Below are 20,377 nucleotides of genomic sequence, written 5' to 3'. Positions count from 1 at the left end.
TTGCACGCGTCCTCTTCCCCTTCCTCCTCCCCCACTGCCCCTCTCCGCACTCTCTCCCAGTCTCACTTTTCCTGAAACTTGGACTCGGAGCTCACGGTCATCCTGATCAGCCTGCTCTAATCTAATCTAATCACCTGCTCCTCCAGGTGATTTACTAATCCCCTCCAGCTCACCGCTAGACAGGAGCCCAGAGTCCATGGAGAGCTTCACACACCTCTCACTCTCAACAGGCAATCATGCCATCATCCCTCTCAGGCACAAATCCACCAGACGACCAGGGAAAGTGTGCAAAAAGTGTCCAGGTAACCCAAAGACACAGAAGAATTAAGTCTGGGACTTGTGGCATCTAGCTGTTTAATCTCAGGAAAGCAATGTTCTCCCTCCAGCACTGAAATTCCTCACCAAGGCGAAGGAATTGGACCAACCAGTCTCTCCCAGCATCTTCGGGCTCCAAATTCTCTGCCTCTCTGTGACTCACAGCCTCTAGCCACAATTATGTGAGAAGAGCAGGAGGCAATGCACTACTCCAAGTGGTGCGTAAGCCAGAAAATGCCGGAGGGAGACATGGGTTCCGCATGAAACCTCTGCTCATTCCAGAGCCTCGGGTCCTCGCTGTCGCATTCCACTACTAAGGAGCGAAATATACCACATCACCACCCTCGCTAGAAATGAGGGAAATGTGTGGCTGCTGTGGGAAGAAGAACCCTGCCCCAAAACAAATGTGGGTATTTACAAGCCACACAAAATGTGATGATTCAGATGAACGCTAAAGCCCCGAGGTTTGTCGGGCCTTACATAAGTTCCGTATGGTTACTGGTTATTTTGGTGTAGTTTTTTTTTTTTTTTAATTAGTGTATTTGTCATTCAAAATGAATATATCTATCATGGGGTCCTGGTATATCATTTTATTTCCCTTTCCTCTCCCTTCCATTCCCCCTCGTCCCCAAACATCTGGTGACAACTGCCAGACACCAGCATTTCACAGCAGACATAATGTCACCTGCTCTCAGTGGACTCCTAAGGAATGATCAGTTTACACACTGTAACTGTACTACGCTCCCAGCAAAAGCATCTATTAATTATCAGGGATGGCAGGCAAGGAGAGGCACACAGCTTCAGGAATTTGGGGACATCCTGGTGCCACTTCATCTTCCTGATGTCAAGTAAGTACCTTGCTATCCTCTATGGCCAGGAATCCCACCTTCGAGTTCCGTTTTTCCAGGTAACACATAAGCACCTGTTTCCAGTGCAGGTGGAGTAGAAGGGAAAGACTGAGTGTCAGAATGCGCCATTTAGAGATTCTCAACAAATCTCCAACTTCTAGCCCCAAATTTCTCTCAAGCTTTTGTGACCTGACGCAGAGGGTCTGGCTCACTCAGTGCAATAGCGTGCAGTGTGTGAGGTGAATGAGGAGGCCATCGTGACCACTGCCCTGGTCCTCCCAGCAGCAGGCACACCACCATTATTATCCTCTACTAGCTTTTCAGGGCTATCAGGAAGACCAGAAGCATGCTGCTTATAAAAAACAGACACTCCTTTAGCTCAGACCTTTGGAGGTTTAAGGTCCAAACAGCACAATTACAGGCTGCAGCATCCCATAATCCAGACAGCAAGTCAGACTGTGGGAACAAGCAAGCGATTACATCTTGAACCAGAAGCAAAGAGGACAAGAGCCAGACTCGATCCTTTTACAACATCCCTCTCTCAAGGGACCACACAAGAGTGACCTTCAAAGAGCAACCACCCTGTCCCCAGGGGCAGGCCCTACCCTCCAAGAGTGCCTCCCTACACCCACCATCCCAGTGAACCCTGGGGGCGCTCCCCCCAGTTACCTCCACTCCACTTCCCTTTGGCCAAAAGTCTGTTTTCTTGCTCTTTTACTGCAATTATAATAGCACTATGACAACAAGCGGCGATGAACACAGCTCACTCTACTGCTTTGCTACAACTTCTGTTCTCTTCCAAGTACGCTCGGGAAGACTCCAAAATGTCTCTTCACAACAGACCTGACACTGATTTCACATGGTGACAGTCTGCATGCAGGACATGGTTCTCATGGTTGCAAAAACCAAAAGATGACCTTCACAAATATTTTACAGCCAAAATCAGACTTTGTGAAGTCACCTTACTAACATCAGCTGGCGACTGTCAGCTAACTGTTCAATTCGAGATTAGGTCCAACTTAAAATCTGACTTCAATTTACAGAAGGATTTCAGTGATTTCACATAGAGGGAAATTTTATAGTTAGAGCCTAAAGCTATTCTCCCCTATTTTTTTTTTTTTTTTTTTTGTCTTTTTCATTTTTATCGGTACCAGGGATCAAACTCACGACTGCTCACTTGCAAAGCAGGCGCTTATGCCACTGAGCTAAATCCCCAGCCCCTCTCCCCTACTTTCAAATATGAAGTTTTATTTTATACTTGGTGATTCAGCGCAGCCCAATTATAGCTGATATTTTGGGTTCTCAATGCAGATTCACTTTATGTACTGAAAATCCTGAACTGCACCAAACCTTTATCAAAATTTTAAATACATTTGATCCCTAAAAATGTGTATTAAAGCAAACCAAGAAACTCAAAGTTCACTTACATTTACTAAATAAAAAATGATTGTAAGTTATTGAGCATATTAATAATGAAAGGGGAAAATCATCTAAAGTAGAAGTTCTATCACCCAAATGTTCAGATCTCCGCGAAGCCTGCTGACTCACAAAAAGGCCTGCCTACAATTACTGAAAACAAAAAAGCATTTTCCATTCTGGCTGAAAGGGAACGTGTGCATTTCTGACAGTAAGGTGCACAAAAAGAAGAAATTCCTCAAGACTGACTTTTAAACTAGAAAAAACTTCACAGTTAGATACCAACAACACCCATAAAACCCAGGGAAATTGCTTATGTCTACCTAAGGAAGAATAACTTGAACTAATTAGCTTGAATTAATAAAATAAGGTTTTCCAGTATATTTATAAAATTGCAAGCTACTGCCCAAATTTCTTGGTTTAGAGTTTACATACAACCAGTTTCATTAACCCTCGAGAAGTCATGGAAGCTTAAAAACACATTTGCACATGTTATGAAATACATATAATGTATCACAAAAATATTATTAAGTAATAGAAAACAGTATCCTTTCATTTTCTTTAAAACTTAAAGTTTTTCTGAAAGCTTTTAAAAAACATAATGATGGGCAGGGAATTTAGCTCAGCGGTATAAGCGCTTGCCTAGCAAGCACGAGGTTGTGAGTTCGACCCCCAGCACCAAGCAAAAAAAAGTAATGATTACTAAATTGTGTAAAACTTTACCACAAAATAAAAATTTATGTTGTGTCGCATGGATTGTAATCTAAGGATATTTACTACCCTCTAAAATTCAAAACAGATACTCACACAACTGTCTCCTTGCCCTCTTCCTCCCTATCACAAATTTGAGGGAGGAAATAGTGCTCTGATATTCTGGTAATTATGACAGAATTCTATTAATTATAACACTCAATTACTCCTTCAATTTTTTTTTTGTAAATGAAGACATTTTATTAAATTTGGTCTTTCTTCAATTCCCAGTACCAAAAACAAACAAAGATTTGATCCTTCTCCATCTTTCCATTACTCTGAATCTGAAAGGTTAGCAAGTGATTGCACTTGTGCCCTTTTTTTGGCCAGAGGATCTCACAATGCAGTGCAGGCTGGCCCTGCACGCATGACGACCCTCCTGCCTTGGGCTCCCGGAAGATGGGATTACAGCTGTGCAGCAAAACATGCGTCTTACAGTCCCCTTCATCACACAACAGGCACACACGTCCAGCATCACACGTCCACATGATATATCAGCACAGCACCAGCACAGAAGCAGCAGACGCACGTCACCTGAGAGAAGCGCTACGCACTGTCCCAGCAAGAAGCAAACATTAAAATGCAACTTTAGCAGTTTCAGCATTGATAGCAGCACAGCTAAATTTTACACCCATCCTCTATTTGTGTAAGTCATCCACAGGAAAGAAACAAAGGATGGAGACTGCTTTTTAAAAGAAGTTTTATGTGCCAACCTCAAAATGTTGTGTGTCAGCAGTGTCACTACTGTTTCTATATTTATGATTAATTACTAACAGAACAACTCCCGGAAGGAAAAGAGATTGATCCAACGGTGATGTAAGCAAGTTCCCAAAATGGACTTTTTCCTCCCATCTATGAGATAGTACTCAAGATTATCTGTTTGCATCCATCAAAAGTATGCACAGGGTAACTGTATGTGATATCCAAATATCACTGTCCAGCTGGTAACACTGGATGTAAGTCATTTGTCCACTCTATCAGATGACACAACTTCTGAAAAGTAGGCAACACTGCAGTGCACTTCCAAACAATAAAATCCTCGTTTATGAAGCCATTGTTATCTTCATTCAACTCCAGCACACCACTGGCTTAAACCAGTTTACTGGTTTTGCTGTTCCTTTAAATTGTTCTTCCTGGCTTCCTCCTCCAGGAGGATTTCTGAATTTTCTGTTTATCTGTCCACCAAGCAATACCTTTCTTTTTCAAAAGAACAGGTGTAGGTGTGGGATCAGACTCACCGGACCCCAGAAACAATTCCAAGGTATCATTAAACACACTGTTGGCAAAAGCTCCACAAGGGGCAACTAGTAGTCTTCATTTCCTCACTAGGGCGCCCGTTCCTTCCTGGGATTAACCAAAGCACGGGAATCCCCATCGAGATTTCATGTAACAACGATGATTTTGATAGAAATTAGACAGGCCAAAATACATGAACACATTGGCCTCAAACCCCTTTTGCAGTGTGAAGCCGGGGGTGCAAACGCGAGGTATCACATTTACTGCAGGGCAGGGAAGGCTCTGTCCCTCTGGAATCACTCTCCATCTCTCGATGTTGTTGGAAGTGACAAAGATGCCAATGGGGATGAAGATGAAGCCGACTATGGAGAACACAGGCAGCACCGTGCCAGCCCTGACAGGTGGCCTCCCTGTCTTTGTGGTGTCCCGTGCACACACACCCCCTATCCATCCACCCCTTCCCTCACCCACACACCCCCTGCCTTCCACCTGGTCCTGGACTTTGCAGTTCATCGCCATCAGACCCCGGGGCGCAGTTCTGTAAGCTCAGGTGTTCTGCCCAGGGAGGGAGCCCAACCCTCGACCCCTGACCCCTGACCCCTGACCCTACAGAAGGGTCAGGACTCAATTACTCTTAATTGAGTAAGAGGAATGGAGGTACATAATGTTATAATATTTACAAACTAGGGGGCTGGGCATATAGCTCAGCAGTACATGCATGGAAAGCCTGAGGCCCTGAGTGCAATTCCCAGTACAAAAAAAAATGTCTCCTATAATATTTACACATAATATATCATTTAGTTCACAATTTACATAGTGGTTGTGACAAGTAGATAGCCTCCCAGAGGAAGCACTATCATGCAAATCACCAAACCTGAGAATTACCAAGATATAAATAAATAACCAATAAATTGCATCACCAAGGTAATCCTGCAGAGCCACACACATCTCTGTTCCTGAAATGTGGGCACTAGATCATGAGTCGCTAAGCAACCCAGAATTGGGCCACTTTCTGTATGTGCACAGGGGACTGGCAATGCCTTTGGGAAGGATCAAAATCAGCACCCTCCACAGTTCCTCTTCTGCGAGTTCTCTGCACGAGAATCCTTCACAAAGGCACATGGTCCCTATGTGCCAAAACTGCTTGAGGCAGAGACTTCAAAGAGCCCAAGACATCTACTTTTACCTCTTGTCCACCTTGTGACCCACCGAAATGTCAGTCTCATTTCATGGGCCCCGTGTAGGCCTGCAGAATCAGGTTCCTTTATTCCCTCAGCTATCAAGGAAACATGCAAACCCCTGGTGACGGGGCAAAGGAGAGGTTCGATGGTGGAAGTAAATGCCTGGTCCTAAGGTGATCCACAGAGCATCTGTGAAAAGCCACCCACAATCTGGAAACCACAGATGCACAGTGGGGCCCTCTGCAGGGGGCCAGAAAGATCACACAGGCAATAGGAGAAGCAAACTCTGTAACAAAAAGTCACACACCAAAGACAGAGACAGAGAGAGAAAGAGAGAGAGAGAGAGAGAGAGAGAGAGAGAATCCATAAATGGTAAAAAAAAAAAAAAAAAAAAAAAACACAGACCAGGTTCTTTTTTTTTTTTTTTTTCTCTGATTGTCTCATAAGAAAATAACTATGAGCTTCTTCGCTAAAGGAATCTGACCACCACCAGCCTGGACAGAGACCCCTCTAGAGCGGCCCCTCCTGACAGAGCCGCACCTGGAGACTCAGGGCAGAGTCAGCCTGCTAGTGATAGGGGCCCTGGCTCCTGAGCTTCCCCAAGTCCCGTCCTTGGGCCACCATGACCACAAGCCCCTTGCACTCAACCCCCCTCCCTATAACCCTACAAAAGCCCCCGGGACCTGTGTGAGAGCAGCTGGTCTCAGCCCACAGCCGTCCCCCTCTCAGGTCTGTTCCACAATAAATCTGTTGAGCTTGTGCCTCTGATTCTTCTTTTACTTTTTCCAAATATTCACTACCATTATTACTTGCTTGGAGTTAAAGAGACTGAGCACTGAGAAGCACTACAACAGTGATAAAGCAGGTGACATGGCTACCCGGGCTTAAATTCCAGATCCGACACCCACTACTGAGCCATACTAGATGGGCATTTAACTGTGCCTGGCTCCCTGACTGTACAGTGAGGGTAGTAAGACTGCCTCCTTCCGAGGATCACTGTGATAATTAATGAATTCATGTGTGTACTGCATACACAAACACAGCATATACATGCAGGTATATGTGTATGTGCATTTGTATACAAACACATATGTATAAGGGAGGAGTAACAGTAAATCCATAAAAGTGATGGACACAGCATGCAAAAATCAGTAAGCTGTGCTTCCTACTACAGCAATATTTTTTACATATCTGATTATTTCATGTCATCTCTGAGTTGGTGAGTTTTCCAGAACTGTGACAAAATACCCGAGATAATCAACTTAAAGGAGGAAAGGTTTATTTTGGCTCAAGTTTTAGAGATCGCACCTAGTACTGCTGTGAGACCAGGGGTGAGGCAGAATGTCATGGTCAGTGAGGAGAGCATGGTGAAGCAAAGCTCTCACCTATGGTGACCAGGAAGCAAAGAGACTGGGAGGAAGGGGCCAGGTCCCAACAGCCCTTTAGACCACACCCCATGACCTCACTTCTTCCCACCAGGCCCCATCTCCTAAAGGTTCCAGCAACTTCCAACAGTGTTTTCGACTGGCAAGCAAACCTTTAGCAGAGGGGACTTTGGGAAATCTGCACCTCAGATCCAAACCATTAGAGTGTTTCAGGTTAAAATGAAGCAAGCACTACAACATATGCAAATGCATTTAATACGAAGAGATGGGGATGATTAAATTATCAGCAGATGCTAAACAGCTGGACAGTCGGCTTATTTGCATGCGCTCAGGAGGCAGAGCCCCCAACTCCATCCCCAGGAGCTGGGAAAGGTAATAGGAGAACTTGATCAATAAAGCACTGAAAGATTTGCAGGAGTTGGGAGAGTACTTAACAGATCTGTAAAAGCCAACTTGGGTCAATGCTCCAGGCTTAAATGAGACATAAGCTCGTTCATTATCAACCCAGACCCAGACAGCCCACACCGGGACTGAAAAGAAGGCGTGGGGAGCAGTTTGCATGGCAGCAATTTCCTTGATGAATGATTGTACGTCTGTTATCCTGTCTAGGAGAAGCGGTCCTCTGCCACAGAATCCCTGCTGTTCCTTACTATGACACAGCGAAAGCTAACTAGAATGTCCAATTGTGTATGTCTAAGTACAGGCACATTCCAGGCAAATTACCATTTATTTCATAATAATTATGAAGATGATTGATCACAATTAAGAATAAAAATAAATAACTTTAGTAATCCTCTGCTATTTCATTGTTAGTAATGCTCTATTATTTGCATAATTAGTGGCCTAAAATGTAAGTCCAAGCCCATTCAAGCAGACCCAGTAACTTGGGTCTAACGTCCCCTCTGTTCTTATTGACAACCTGTAGAAAGTCAAGAGCAAATGACACAGAAAGGACAGAGCACAGAGCAGGAATGGCAAAAGGAAATAATGACAATAATGACAAGGACAAAGGCAACCGTCTCTAACGGTACAGGTCAACTCCTAACTCATTTAATTTTCACAATGCCAGAGACCCATCAAAACACAGAAGAACTGTTATTTTTATTCTTCCCGGTTCCTAGATTTTATAACTCCAATTTTTACTTTAAATAATTTGAAGCCAAAAACCGAAGGTACAGACACTCCAGGTTTCAAACAAATCCTGTGGTATACAAAATTCTCCCTGAAAAGCTCCTGGCCTCACTTGTTTATAGCAGTGAACAAAAGACAGGGAACATTATAAGGGAACTAAACTGAGCAAAACTTAATTGGTTGTATTCCCTAAATAAAACTAAAGGAGTGAGAAAGAAGGAATACCCTGAAGGAAAACGTTTCTCTAAAGAGAAAGCAGAGAGCAATCCACAGCAGTTCATCCTTAACGGTGTTAACCCGGCAAACTAATGGCTGCCCAGAATTTTCCGTGTCTATCACAGGGTATTTTTTAAAAATCCTAAAAGCAGAGAAGTTGAGCCAAAATGAAGCTCAGAAAAGAGATAATAGGACAAACAAGGGTAACAGGCAGACCTGAGGTTTGTCAGAAGAAAACATCTCACCTGGAAACTATTTCCAGGAAGAGAACAGAAGAGGGAAAACCCAGAAAGGATGCTCCATTAACACTTATTTAGCTGCATGAGGAGAAATTTACATACCACGATGGGAAAAGTACCGTGAGACCAGATGGGATACCAAAGGGTTCCTTGGTAGGAAAGTACGAGAACCACTTTGGAAAGTGAATTTATGAGAAGTAAAAGTAGAATCCCATCTTCCTATTACAGCGACTTGGCAATTTATCAACACACCAGGAAAAAAAGTTTAATTTTGCTCCTGTATTAAAGCAAACCACTGGAGAACATCCTCTCCTCTCCTCTCCTTTCTTTCTTTCTTTTTTTAATGATTTCATTTACTTGTGCCTGGCTTACTTTTGCCACAAGTCAGAATTCTACTTATCTTGATATGACTTACAGCTGACGAAGCACCTTTCATTCTTTGTCCCATTTACAAGGTTCTAAGTGAAAAGCCCCCCACCCCATACTTGGAACCAAGAATCAAACTCAAGACCTCGCACTTGCCAGGCAGGCACCAAGGCACTATACTATATCCCTGGGCCCATTACATTGTTTTGTTTGTTTGTTTGTTTGTTTTTGTTTGAACCAGGAATCAAACTCAGGACTTTGCACTTCCCAGGCAGGCAGCGTGCCACTGAGCTAAACCACCGGCCCCTCTAAGAGAAAAAGAGGAACCTTCTACATGAACTTGAACAAAGTATTTCTGTAAATTTATAGACAATGTCAACCTTGTAACTAACCATTATTCTCATAGCAATGCTGAGACCCATCTGTCTCCTAGGACTGACAAGGGGACATGGAGCTTCCATCAGAGGACAAGGAGCTTCCATCAGGGGACAGGGCACCTTCCATCAGGGGACAGGGCACCTTCCATCAGGGGACAGGGCACCTTCTATCAGGGGACAGGGCACCTTCCATCAGGCAGGCAGCATTTCATGAGCAATCAACATGTTTCTAGGGCTGGGGATTTAGCTCAGTGGCATAAGTGCCTGCCTGGCAAGCACAAGGTCCTGAGTTCGATCCCCCCTATACGGCCAAAAAAAAAAAAAAAAAAATCAATATGTTTCTTTCCCTCTCTGCCTTTTTCCCCCAAATCTGACTTTCTATAAGAATTTGGGACAGGAAGGGGGGTGAGTCTTCTAAACATAATGAAAGCTGAGTCAAACCCTCCTCACCTGTGAAACAGAAGCAAGTGTATCTTCCCTACAGAACAACTGTTGGGAACAAGTGAAACGTAACACTTGAAAAGGCTCAGTACACATACTTCGCTCTCTGCCTCCCTCTGATTTTCTTTAGGAAGTATTTTCTCCACCTAAAATTAATTTTCCTCATGTGCGCTGGTTGAGCAAGCAACCAATTAGTTCACACATTGCTAGTTTTTATGGTGTAACTAACTGGTTACAATTTTAAAAGTTAATGTATATCCAGATGCTTCCTGTTAAATAAAAAATAAAATAAAATAAAAACATTGATTTTGGCTAAGACTCCTGGACTCGTGCATTACTTGAAGTAAAAGTTTAACAGACTGTGTTTAATTTTAAGTGGAGGTAATGTAAACGAAGACGCTGAAAACAAAGTGACCAGCAGACTAGTACATTTACCCAGACTTTCTAATTTCCGACGCTTTCTTTACACAAGAGTTTCCTAAGTCACACAGCAACCCACTGTGATACAGACCACGTCCATTTAGCTAATGAACACTCTGGAGCCAGCAAGAGCCACCAAATGCCACATATGATCCGTACTGTGCCAGAGCAGAGGTGCTGGGGATTAAATCCAGACCTCTCAGCACCCAGCCAAGCTCTTCGCTTGACCACTGAGCTAGAGCCCAGCTCCTGGTGGGAATGGCCTTTCTTTTTCAATTCTTTCCCCCTTGTCTTTCCTCCTCCCATCTCCCCCTCCTTCCTCCCTTCTGTTGATCTCTCCCTCCCTCCCTCGTCTTTTTTTTAATGCCTCCCCATGGTGCCTTGCTGTACCCACTTTTAATATAACCACAGATGAGGATGCACCTGGAGGAAACACATCCAGAAATCTTGCTGCCTCTTCCAACTCAGAGGAGGGAAGGCAAGGAACAGCCTCCAGGGACGGCAACAGAACCGTGAGCCACCATTTCAGAGGACCTTCACAGCTCACGCAACCACGCATCCTCATTTGTCAAAGAAGATCCCACCCAAGTCCCAAGGCTTACCCTATGTGAGGCACTTCCCAGGTGGAGTTCTACTGTGCCAGCCCTGGTGGTTGTCTGCCAGTGCAGCCACCACAGCAGGACAGAGGAAAGAACGCTAAGCAGTGTACCCGTCTAACGGTACCTCTCCGGCAGGGGCACTGTGTCCACGCAGCCACGCACAGGAGCTGCCACACCTCACACTTGCAAAAGGAAACCACTGCACACAACAGCAGCACGCAGCAGCAACTGCCCAAGCACGGGCCCTGCCCCAGCTCGGAGGTGGGCCTCCGCTGACAGCAGGTCCCTGCGCACCCCACACACGAGCCTTCTCCTCTTCCCTGCACCTCACCCCTCGGCTGCCCACTCTGTCAGCAGTGCGGCAGCACCCAGACCTACAGTCCCGCCAGGCCCGGGAGCACCATGAAGTCATTGGAAAAGGGAAGTCCACGGCAGGCAGGGCACAACTGCATTTCCTACAGAACAGTGTATCTGCGACACTTCACAGCTCTACAGTCTTCCCTCCACCTGATATGTTCAGTTTCCCTATCTGTTAAGCAAAAAAAATTGGTGGCACACACCTGTAATTCCAGGGTAGGCTGAAGCAGGAGGACTCACAAGTTCAAGCCATTCTGAACCACATAGTAAAATCAAGACCAGCCTAAACTACAAGTGAGATCTTGTCTCAAAAGATTAAAAAAAAAAAAAAAAAGGATAGTAAGGATAAAAAATATCATCTTCCTGGGTCTGTCCATGCAATAAACATACAGCAGCATGGAGGACATGCTGAGTAAGGAGTCCCCGCCCCGGACGCCCAACCCCGGCCCAACACTAGGGTCTGAAAAGCTCCTGAAACCAAAGGGTTTTTTCATAACCCATTTGGCAGCAAAACATGATCTGATCTGATCTGAAGCTTTTTATAATAACCTTGTGTGCCCCACTTAGTGTAAATACGCATACTTTCTGATGCACAAATATTAGCATATTTAATTTCAGGGCGGTATTCCAGTCTCCAGGGAAATACAGTATTACATAATGTACAATACATGGATCACGTTTTGGAAGGGGAAAAAGAAAGCCACAGCTGGTTCCCAGGCTATCATTTTGTTTGAGATGGTCTCACTATGTCGCCCAGGCTGGCCTTGAACTCACAGCCATCCTCCTCATACACCACCACGTCCCACCCTTGTTTCTGTTTACTCGGTGCTGGGGATCAACCCAGGTCTTTGCACCACTGAGCCACCCCAATCCCACTTCCAAGAGCTTTGGATAAAGGATTAACAGTTTGGATCATAGGGGCTGGGGATTTAGCTCAGCGGCATAAGCTCCTGCCTTGCAAGTGTGCGGTTGTGAGTTCAATCCTTGGTACCGATAAAAACAAAAAACATCAAAAGAAAAAAGAGTTTAGATCATGATCCAAGTTGAAAGAGGCAGCGATCGCTGGTCAATCAAAGAGGGTCGTATGCACTCACTACTCAAGTACCCAGGAAACTTGCTGTCAGCAGACTGGGGACAGGTTAGGATTTGTGTCCCGGGTCCAGGCTGGCCAAGCAGAGAGACAGGGTATTTGGGAAGCAGCCCTCTGCAGGACTTCGCCTGCCACATTCTTAGGACTTGTTCGGTCACTTTTTATTTCTCAATTTCACCAAAGTGAATCTAGTGTTGATTCCCAGACACTGGCTCCCTCTAGTCTGGGCAAACTGCCATGGAATCACAAGGGCCACTTGGAGGCTTTGTTTTCTTTTTTAAACTGTTGAAAACCTTAAGCTAAATAAGTGAATAGTCTCCAGCCTTTTTCCCTGTTCCTTCCCGCCCATGGCATCCATTAAAGCGACACTCCATTTCATTTCAAAGATATTCTCGAGTGGATTAAATGCATGACTTGTATATTTAAGATGGTGGAGACAAATATTAAGTGGAAACATGAGAAAGTGAACAGGGTTGAGGTTTGAATCCATGTAATAATGATTCTCTTTCTAGGATCACCCTTAGACCTACCCCAGAAAGGACTCTGTCCGAAACTGCATCTGACAGGTCTCCTGCAGACCATTTTTGAGAGATCACAGGACCTAGAGCCATGCAGCTCCTTCTACAACACAGCCCAGGGCCCTAGGACCTCTAACCTGTATCAAATAGGCACTGAGCTCACAGCCCAAGGACCGACCGCCCCGCTGCAAGGGAGTGAGGCAAGGAGACTGGGATGTTTGAGCAGGTGACCAGGTGCAAAGCCCTTCTCAGTGCAGACTGGAGCCCGCACAGAGAGACACATGGGAGTCTGTAAGCTGGGCACAAGGGCACCTCTCCCTGCCACCACGGTCAGGCACTGAACCCTGCAGAACTACGGAATCCCAAATTCAAGCCTGGCCCGCCATGTTGTTATAGTATTCTTAATTATCCATCCTCCTCTTCTTTTAGTATCAGGAACAACCTTCTCCCCAACCCACTAAAGCCTGCTTTAGCTGAGCTCGCCGCAAACCACACTGCTTGACCTCCCCAGCAACCAGATGAGGTCCCAAGACTGAGCTGCAAGCTGTGAGATGCAGGAAGGGGTTGTGGGTCACAGCCTTTGAGAAAGGAAAAGGCAGAGTTTTCACTTCCTATCCTCATCTTTTCCTTGGCTGACAACCTGGATGCGGGGTGGAGAGAGGAGCCTGAACCACAGAGACAGCACAGAGGGAGGAAGGAGGATTCACGGTGGAACTCAAGTTCCCTGAAAGACCTCGTGGACCAGCGCCGCTCACCACGGCACAGCAGCCACCAGCTCTGAACCGGAAGGTGAGAGAGAAATCAACTTGGGCTGCATCTGGGTCACTGTATTTTGAGGTTTCTTTAGTACACCTGCTAGCCTCTCCTCTAACTCATGCACAAATGATTGAAAGAAAATGCTTGCGTAGATCACCGGGGATTTAGCTCAGTGGCTTAAGCGCCTGCCTGGCAAGCACAAGATCATGAGTTTGATCCCCCGTACCATAAAAAGAGAAAAAAAGAAAATGCTGGTGGAAAAGATTTGGCAAGGAGAGGAAAAGACAGGGAAAGAGGGGAGGAGAGAGGTGGAGAGACACTATACCATGCAGTTATACTTTCAAAACTCCTATCAGAAAAAATATAAATTAATAAATAATACAGAAGTAGACATAATGGCACACACCTGCAACCCCAGCACTGCAAGGCTGAAGCAGGAAGATCCATGCGTTTGAGGCCAGCTACATGGTGAGTTCAAGGCCAGCCTGAACTGCACAGTGAGACCCGGTCTCAAAAAATAAACAAACAGGACTGGAAATACAGCTCAGCAGCACAGTTTAACTCCTGGTATCAAAAAGTTAAATAACACAGAAGAAAATTAAAAGAATTCCACACATGAATTTATCATAGTCTATAAAATGTCCTGAAAGCCTACAAAATGACCTGAAAATGCTCAAGAGAAGGAGTTCATATTGAAAAAGCAAAAACAAAACAAAACAAAAATTCTGGGTATGTTTTTTAACTACCCCACAATTTTATTTGTGCACTATGATTTTTTAAAAAAAATGTGACATGCTTATTTTAAAAGTTGGAAAGAACACCCACATTATAGGAAGTATTTGTGTGTTAGGAATAATCAGGTGCTCCTAGGTACCACACTGCTTTACATACATCAACTCATTACATTTTTAAAATAGAAGACGTAGACACGCTTACTACCCCCCACACTTTACTGATACAAAACTCAGGCGTGGAGCAGGTAAGCAACTGCCCCAAGTTCACACAGCTGGGACACACAGCCATGACTGAATTCAAGCCCACGCCACACCCAACACGGCTCTGAGCCATTCCCTACAGCAGCCTCCCAAGACAGTGCTAAAAACAAAACACTGAAATCCTCTGGGATTTTTCTTACTCGTCCTTTTCAATAATGTGTAAAATCATATGCTGTACCCAACACCAAACTCAATTTAGAGATATCAGGCTTATCCCAAATGCCATCATATAATCCTTTCTATAATCCTAACAGCAGCACCCGCAAGATGGCAAGTGTGCAGAATACTCGGAAAGGTGACAAGATCACTGCAGACCAAAGAGAAACTGCAGAGATGATGATGATGATGATGATGATGATGATGATGATGATGATGATGAAGAAGCAGCAGCAGCAGCAGAACTGAGCCATTCCCAAACACAGCCTTCACGGTCACACGTTAGCGAGCTGGCTTTCCAGACTGTTTGGCCATCTGGTCACTGTTGCTAACCTTACCACCAACCCCACTCACTGTGCGGAGGGACAGAGGGGCTGACCCAAGGTCCTGCTGGTATTCTTTGCAGAGCTGAACTGAGAAGCTGGCTCCTCTCTGACATTACAGTAAACTCCTTTTAACAGAACACCCAGATTTCTGAGAACTTAGCAACAGAAGCAATGAGGGGAAGTTATGTCCCAAAAAACAGGAACGACCCTCAAGCTGGGGTGGACCACCTGGCCTGCCATCATCGACACCCCAAATCTGCCTGTTTAGAAAGCCATACTGCCTGCCAGATTGTCACATTCCTAAAATGGGCCTCATTTGAGGAAAGATGTTTCGCCTTACACAAAAAATAAATAAATAAAATTAAAAATAAAAACCCCCTAACAAAGGGAAGTGGTCACATCTTTCAAGACCTTATCTAGACTTCCTTTCTGAGTACTTAGTCCTTTGAAAAAAGCTTTCCAAGTACAATTCTCATACGTAAGTCACATCTATCATCACCTTCTCATTAAATGAGCATTTTTAATGGCAACATAACCTAATACGATCACTGAATAAAGAACAATCTTGAAAAAGTAAAGACTGTCGGCATGCACTGAGATGGAGCCACCTTCCAGTGACATCAGGTTTCTGGTTTCGTTTCTGACTATTGAAATAACCCCAAGGCATCTGTCATCAGCATTAGGGAAACATAGTCAAAGACTGGCATGGAGCGAATCAATCACCTAAAAACAATCAGGATTTAACTGATATTTGTCTCAGGCACTGCATACATGTTGAAAGCAATAAAGAATGCCATGTGTTTATTCACTCAACACAGATTTATCAAACACAACTGCAGCACTGTTCTGAACACTCACAATTTAACTTAGACCAAATACCTGCCCCCTCTCGCAGTTTACTTTTCAGCAGGGAGAGACAGCAGCATACGCAATAAATCAATAACAAGGCTGTTAGAGAGGGAGAGATTGCAAAAGGAGAAAGCCATGCACAGCAGATGGAAGGCGCTCAGGCAGGTCTCCGAGAGGCAGGCCTCCATCACATGGACGAGGATCCACTGCAGGAGCTCCCAGGCTAAATCCCTGACCTGGGAGATGCCTGTGGGATGCCACGGGCACACAGGGGCAAGCACAAAAGGAAGCCCAGCAGGATCACCTCGGTCCTGCAGACCCTAAAGCTCTGAGTACGGTGGGGAGCCATTACAGAGTGGTGAACCTGAGATAGTGCAGTCTGCTTCTGCTCTAAAGAAGATCACTGGACACCTGGGTTGAGACCAGTCTTGGTGGGCTGTCTTAGTCTCTTGGCTGCTGCTGTCATAGAATACCTGACTCTCAGTAATTTAGAAAGAAAAAATATTCACTTCAGACTTTCAGACACAGGCAAGACTGCTTTGGGTTAAGGGGAGACTGAGAGTTCATGTTTCCAGGTTTGGGCCTACAGGCAGGAGACTGAAGAACACAGCTGGAATATAAGGATGAAGTCCAAGACAGGGAAATCTGGACCAGAGAGAAATGTGAGGTCAGCGTTCAGGGAATGGTGATAAGAGACAAGGATCCAGGGCAGTGCGCGGGCCCTCCAACACTGACAGGAAGAACCAGCAAAAATGAAAATCTACCGCAGTGGCTCACACCTGTCATCCTAGGTACTTGAGAGGCTGAGACTGGAGGTTTGCAAGTTTAAAGTCAGCCGGGATCATTTACTGAAAGTCATCACAAAGTGAAAAAGTAGAAAGGGACAGGGAAATCAAGCTTCACAGTACAGCGCTTGCCTCACATGCATGAGGCCCTGTGTTCAACTCCCACACTGCAAAAAAAAGAAGCAGGAGCTTGTGGGTGTCCCAGAGGGCGCACGAAGGGAATGCCCGCGGCAGGAGAAAGGGACTGACCCAGGCCATCTAGGAGGACGCAAGACTGTGTGGGGATTCCCCCGAGGAGATCTCGAGGAGCTTGGATGGAACAGTTTGGTGGACCAGGACAGGCTTTGCCAGACTGGGGTGTTTTTAAGAGAGGACAGAGGACAGCAATTGGAACTGTTGGAGTATAAAACACTGTAATCCTTCCTTAAGGGAAGCCAAACATAGCCGGAGCTGGAGAGATGAGAGATCAAGATGGAAATTTCGTTAGAAGAAGAAAACCAAAGCATACTTGGGCACTCATGGAAGGGACACACTAATGGGGAACTTGCAGGGATGGAGAGGACAGAGGGAACATCGCTCCTAACTAAGAGGGCAGCACTGCACGTCCAGCCCACCATGCCCAGTGACGCGGGGGCTTTGCATCCAGTCTGGCTGACACAGACACAGCATTAGGGATGGATGCGGTACAGGAGCGCACGAGTCCCACTTTAGTTTGCTTCAGATTTCTTCAGACAAGAGCAGGTAGCGGCAGCAGCTGAGTCAGGATGGGGAAAAGGGGTGAATGTTACAGGAATAGGGGATGGTGTGAAAGAATTACCTGTGACAACAACAGGTACCGTCCCTGGGAGGTGAGCTGTACTGAGACTTCGCGCCGGGTGTTTCATTCCAACCCCTTTCCTCTGCAAGGAAACTCAGACCAAGGAGCAGGGTGCAGCTGAAGGCATGGGATTTGGCCCAGCTTCGATGGAACTAGAAAGCAAAGGACTAAGCAAAGGACTAAGTGAAGAGCTGAGACAAGACAAGATGAGGGGAAAAACACAACAAAAGGGCCACGCTGATGGGCTGGAGACCTCCCCGAAAGGCAGCCAGAAACCACTGACATGGTGGGCAGCACAAGGTTCACTGCCACCCCAAAGGGTGGTGTGCTCAGGGACGGGATGGAACCACAGCGTGGAAGACAAGGGCGAAGAAGGAAAAGCTCAGGAAATGAAGACGCTCACTGAGATGACAGTAACTTCCAGAGAGGGACAGTGACCCAAGAGCTGAGGCCACTAAGAAAGGGCAGGCAGTGGTGGGAAGGAAGGAACATTCAGAGTGAGGTTGGTCAGCAGGTGCTCTGCGGTGGCCATGGCGGAGAAGCGAGACCTTCCCAGGATGGTGAGGGTGACAGCTGGGGAAGAGAAGCCACGAGAAAGGTGGTGACGCCAAGTACAGCTGCATTTTGGGGTGAAATCTCCTTTGATGTCAGAAAAAAAACCAAGCGTTGTGAGACCCACTCCACCTGAGCTTGATGAAGCTTAAGTTCCTTTAATTAAAAAATAAAATAAAATTTGAACCAGACTGTTAATGAGTAATTTGTGGCTGATTATTTTCCACTTTTAGCAACAAAAGGGAAAGATTCATCAATAGATAAAAATTCATCACATGCAAAACTGGGTCAGACAGGATCACAGATTTTGTCCTTCAGAAAACTTTGCGCCCACTCAGCCTAAGCCTAGCGCCACGTGGGGACTTCTGTCTGAATTGAATGCTTCTGCGGCAGCACTGCCCAGCTCTCCCCGCTTTCTGCTCCCCCGCCGCTGCCAGCTTGGTTCGGGCTCCAGGATCTCTCACCCTCAGCTGCAGCAGTCCCCCCCTCCCAACCCCCGAGTGCCTGCAACCCCAGCCTGGTCTCGTCCACACCAAAACCCAGTCTTTCCCTCTCTGGGCTAGAAATGCACCAAATCCAATCGATCAGCCTCTACTTGTCTATCAATCCTTCCTCCTCCTCCCTTCAGGGACACTTCTCACACACACAGCTCGGATTCTTCTTCCAAGGATCTGGTTTACCACAGTCATTATCCAGCCTTGACACATTAACATGGTTTCTAAGTTGTTTCAGATGCTATTTTTACATTTATGGAGGAATTCAATACAATGGATGAAGTGGAAGACTCTCTCTCTCTCTCTCTCTCTCTCTCTCTCCCCCCCCCCCGCCCCACTGAGCTCTATAATTCACTACCTGTAATCTCCATGAATACTTTTATATTTTGCTACATAGTTATGAGTATATAAGCAGCACAGAGTCATTCTGGCAGAGTACTTGGACTTTGTACATATATGGTATCATTCAATTCATTACACAACTTGAGTTTTGTTTCCACTCAAAATTATTTTGTTTCACTTTTGGTTTTTTGAGTCAGGGCCTTGTTGTATAGGTTAGGTTGGTACTGAGCTCATTATGTTATCCAGGCTGGCCTGGAACTCATGGCAATCCTTCTGCCTTCGCCTCCTGAGCGCTGGGATTTCAAATGTGCACCACCATGTCAGGCTGTCAAAATTGTTTCTGAGATTTATCCATGCTGCTGTGATTGCTTTTTGAAGTATAGTCTAAAGTGGGCATGGTGGTACACACTTGTAATTCCAGCACTCAGGAGGCTGAGGCAGGAGGATCTCTGCAAGTTCAAGATCAGTCTGCACTATAAAGTGAGTTGAAGCCCAGTCTAAACTTCACAGTGAAATTCTATGTCAGAAAGATAGAAAAATTAATAAACAAAAAGTCCAGTCTAAAGCAATTTGTCAAAATATGAATAGCTGATACAACATTTCCTGTATACCAGAAAATTTTTTCAATGCCTAAACTCTTTCAGGGGTTCTTCATTACCTTCCAGTATAAACCAAATGCCTAACACCTCACTCTTCACTCACTGGTCCCAGCTTAATTCTCCAGCATTCCCAAAGTTACCGACAAAACTCTGAGGTGTCCTGATTTCCTCTATGCTAACAGCACTCTGCAGCCTGTCTCTGCCTTGTACTCATTCCTCGGATCTGCTCACAGAATCCACTTCCAAGGTGGATGGAGGCTCCTAGACACAGGATCAGGCACCCTTCCACACGCTCACAGAGCAGCTTCTGCTGCTCCACTTCAAAACCATGTACCTGTCTGCTTGAGCTGTTTTCTTCAAATTCCGAGTAACTGCCCTATCTAGGCGACACGTATTTGATAACCAGACCTGTGTCTCATTCATACCATATGGATCCAAATGGATCCATGGATCTAAACCAAAAACTTAGGCATCACCAATACACAACCCAACAATGCTTGCAAGAGCTTTCAAAGGAGATCCTGTGTATTTTCTTAAACATTAAGGAATAAGCCAGGCACGGTGCTGCCTGCCTATGTTCTTAGCACTTTGGAGGCCGAGGCAGGAAGATTACTGCGAATCCCAGAAACCACAGACTGCAGTGAGTTCAAGGCAAGCCAGAACTGCACAGTGAGATCCTGTCTCAAAAAGAAAACTGAAAGTTAAGGGAAACACCATTTCTGAAATACCAGCTCACACCACGGAATCTGAAGTTGGTCTGCTGAACATGAGGATTTGTAAGATGAAACTTTAAAACAGCACAACAAAACCAGCCTCTTCTT

The 20,377-nt window shown here is 45.4% G+C and overlaps 1 protein-coding gene and 1 pseudogene across 2 annotated transcripts in view; both read right to left on the bottom strand.

Annotated features, from left to right (window-relative positions):
* Positions 1 to 20,377, bottom strand: part of Utrn (utrophin) — a 502,327-nt gene that overhangs the window by 461,771 nt on the left and 20,179 nt on the right. The window lies entirely within an intron of this gene.
* LOC106026698 (cell cycle control protein 50A-like) lies at positions 3,505 to 6,127 on the bottom strand (annotated as a pseudogene).

Source organism: Cavia porcellus, unplaced genomic scaffold (assembly GCF_034190915.1).
Source record: "Cavia porcellus strain 051 isolate PalLab524CR breed Dunkin Hartley unplaced genomic scaffold, mCavPor4.1 scaffold_22, whole genome shotgun sequence".
NCBI classification, from domain to species: domain Eukaryota; kingdom Metazoa; phylum Chordata; class Mammalia; order Rodentia; family Caviidae; genus Cavia; species Cavia porcellus.
This window is presented reverse-complemented; position numbering and strand designations above follow the sequence as displayed.